This window comes from Theropithecus gelada, chromosome 19 (assembly GCF_003255815.1).
Source record: "Theropithecus gelada isolate Dixy chromosome 19, Tgel_1.0, whole genome shotgun sequence".
Taxonomy (NCBI): domain Eukaryota; kingdom Metazoa; phylum Chordata; class Mammalia; order Primates; family Cercopithecidae; genus Theropithecus; species Theropithecus gelada.
In genome coordinates this window covers 6582331-6585881 of record NC_037687.1, presented here as the reverse complement: position 1 = coordinate 6585881, position 3551 = coordinate 6582331, and the positions used below count along the sequence as shown (strand labels likewise).

Here is a 3551-nt window from a genome sequence, read left to right as displayed (position 1 = left end):
GGCTCACGCCTATAATCCCAGAACTTTGGGATGCCGAAGCTGGTGAATCACTTGAGGTCAGGAGTTTAAGACCAGCCGGGCCAACATGGCAAAACCCCGTCTCTACTGAAAATCCGAATATTGGCCGGACGTGGCGGTGCACGTCTGTTATCCCAGCTACTTGAGGGGCTGAGGTAGGAAGAGAATCACTTAAACGCGGAAGGCAGAGGTTGCAGAGAGCTGAGATCACACCACTGCCCTCCAGCCTGAGTGACAGAGCAAGGCGTCTCAAAAAAAAAAAAAGAAAAGAAAGAAAGAAATGGTGCAAATGACCTCCAGCAGAACTGCAGACTGGAATGTGGTCGGAGGCCAGGTCAAGTCACTAAGTGACTCAGGTGGGAAGGTACAGGTTCTTCAGGTACATGATATGGATCCACATTCAAATCCAGGCACCTCCTCTCCCAAGCTCTTTGCTAGGTAGATTAAGCTCCTGGCCTTCCTCTCTGAGCCTGCTCGTAGGGAAAATGGAAATAACAGCACGATCCACTTCATAGCGTTCTTGGGAAGGTCAGAAAAGGTGAAACCTGACAAGTGCTCAGCACTGGACTAAACCCTCAATCACGCATGGGTCTTGTGGTTGGTGGTGTTCCAGTATTATTCAAACCACACCACACTGTGTGTGTGCATACATCTGTGTCTGTGATGTGTGAGGTGTGCTTACGAAAGAAAATCCTTGAAGTAAAATTTCTGGGTTGAGGGCAAGGTGCATTTTGGTGCCTTGATAGATTTTAACAAGCTGTGTTTCCAAAAAGTTGGGTCCATTTCAGATTCTAGCCTCTAGGTTTGAGGCTCCTTCTCACCCACGCACTTGCTGAGTGGTGAATCATCCAACACTCTTATCTTTTACCAAATCACAGGTGACAAGATAAAGTGTGACTGAGTGCGGGCGGCTCACACCTGCAATCCCAGCACTTTGGGAGGCCAAGGTGGGCAGATCACGTGAGGTCACGAGTTCAAGACCAGCCTGGCCAACATGGTGAAACCCCGTCTCTACTAAAAATACAAAAATTAGCCAGGCGTGGTGGTGGGCTCCTGTAATCCCAGCTACTCAGGAGGATGAGGCAGGAGAATTGCTTGAACCTGGGAGGCGGAGACTGCAGTGAGCAGATGGCGCCACTGCACTCCAAGCTGGGCGACAGAGGGAGACAACATCTTAAAGAAAAAAAAAAAGAGAGAGAGAGAGAGAAAGAGAAAGAAAGAAAAATTGTTTTTCACGGAGCTTTCAATTCCCAATTTTCTTGTGGTGAATGAGATTCAGTTTCATAAGCAGTTGTACTTATTTTTGTGACTTGACAGCTCCTGTTTCGTTTTGGGATTTTTCTAAGACACTTCGGCCTCTCAAAGTGCTGGGATTACGTGTATGAGCCACCACGCCCCATCTCTTTTCTCCCCATCTTTTTAGAAGGTATTACTTATTTCTTAATGATGTGAGTTCTGAACTATTTATATCTTAAACTGATAAAAAGATCAGCTAAGTAAATGTTAAATAAATTAGGGTAGGAGATTGTCTTGAAGGTGCTGTCTACCCATTTCCCCCAGACCTGGAGTCCTAGGGCTTCCATGAAGGAAGTCCCTTTAGTACTTGGGGATTGCAGGGAGGATACTCTGATTTCTGAATACCTCAAGATTCTGGACCTGTTTGACTACCCTCTTTCACCTACCCAGCAAATGCTATAGGCTCAGGCTCTGAAATCTCCCGTTTTTATCTCCTTTCAATTTTTTTGCTTTTTGTTGGTAATTTTGCTGTTTCAAACGGCCCCCAAGTAGTGCTGAAGCCCTGTCTAATGTCACCAAGAGCAAGGAGACCGTGATGAGCCTCACACAGGACGAAATCCCTGTGTTCAAGAAGCTATGCCCAGGCATGAGTTCTAACTCTGTTGGCTGTGAGTTCGGTGTTAATGACACTGACTGCTTGCTGATTCATAACCAGAGGCTCTCGGGAAGCCAACTACATAAATATACACACACAATTTTCTTTCAGTTTGAGAGCAGGTACTGTTTATTAACCGAACAGCTTAGAAAAATAATTGTGGTACACACCATAGTTCATTCTTCTAAGAAGCCTGTTGTGTTGATCTGCTCCTCCCTGTTGCCAGCATCTCCACCTTCTAAAAAATGGGTGATCTTTTTCTTCATTCCACCTTATGGAGAAGATAATTTGAGGGGCCACAGGAAGTTATGTGCTTCTCTTTTTTTTTTTTTTTTTTGAGACGGAGCCTCGCTGTGCTCCCAGGCTGGAGTGCAGTGGCGTGATCTCGGCTCACTGCAAGCTCCACCTCCCGGGTTCACGCCATTCTCCCGCCTCAGCCTCCCAAGTAGCTGGGACTACAGGCGCCCGCCACCACGCCCGGCTAGTTTTTTGTATTTTTAGTAGAGACGGGGTTTCACCATGTTAGCCAGGATAGTCTCGATCTCCTGACCTCGTGATCCACCCGCCTCGGCCTCCCAAAGTGCTGGGATTACAGGCTTGAGCCACCGCGCCCGGCCTCTAGTTATGTGCTTCTTTGAAGCGTTTTCCAACAGTATAGACCTCATGAATCACATGCTTCATGCAGATGATGCCATATTTTCCAAGAGATCACACAGTCAAAGTGTTATCTGTCAAAGCAATTCACTTCTTACTGATTTTGCCATAACCACGCTTGTAGATTAGTTTATTTACTGACTTCAGATTTGGGTACCCCTCTGCAACGTATGGCTCTACAGTCCTCAGCACAATGATTGGCCTCGTTGAGCTTCACAAAGTTTCCATTGAAGATTTGACGAAGGCGAAGAAGCTGCAACACCTTTCGGACCTTTGGGCTCACACCATCGGTACATCTGGTCCTGATGACAAACGTCAATGTGGGTTCTGCAGGTACGTACATAGACGTTGTCAGCTTTTCTTGACATCCTTTCCATTCGAATTTCAGTTCTGTACATCTGCCTATATTCCTTGTGATAGTGCTTCTCTTTTTCATAGATAAGCTTCCTCCTTGCCTTTCGAAGCATCTTTTGGGCAAACTTCTTTCTCAGGTGCTTGATCTTCAGCTCTGCGAAATTCCTTCGCTTGTTCTTAAGGGTTTCTGAAACAGCAGGAACTTGCTTCTTCTCTTCTACACTCTCCATAGTTCCAGCCGGAAAAAGAGGCTGGAACCTCTTTTATTTATTCATTTTTATTTTTATTTTTTTAAGACAGAGGCTTGCTCTGTCACCCAGGTTGGAGCGCAGTGGCACAATCTCAGCTCACTGCAAGCTCCGCCTCCCAGGTTCACACCATTCTCCTGCCTCAGCCTCCCAAGTAGCTGGGACTACAGGCGCCCGCCACCACGCCTTGCTAATTTTTTTTTGTATTTTTAGGAGAGATGGGGTTTCACTGTGTTAGCCAGGATGGTCTTGATCTCCTGACCTTGTGATCTGCCCGCCTCAGCCTCCCAAAGTGCTGGGATTACAGGCATGAGCCACCATACCCAGCCTGGTCTCCAACTCTTAACCTCAAGTAATCCGCCCACCTCAGCCTCCCAAAGTGCTGG

The 3551-nt window shown here is 46.8% G+C and overlaps 1 pseudogene; it reads right to left on the bottom strand.

Moving 5' to 3' along the window:
- Positions 1 to 2041: 2041 nt before the first annotated feature.
- Positions 2042 to 3147, bottom strand: LOC112612856 (annotated as a pseudogene).
- Between the last annotated feature and the right edge of the window lie 404 nt (positions 3148 to 3551).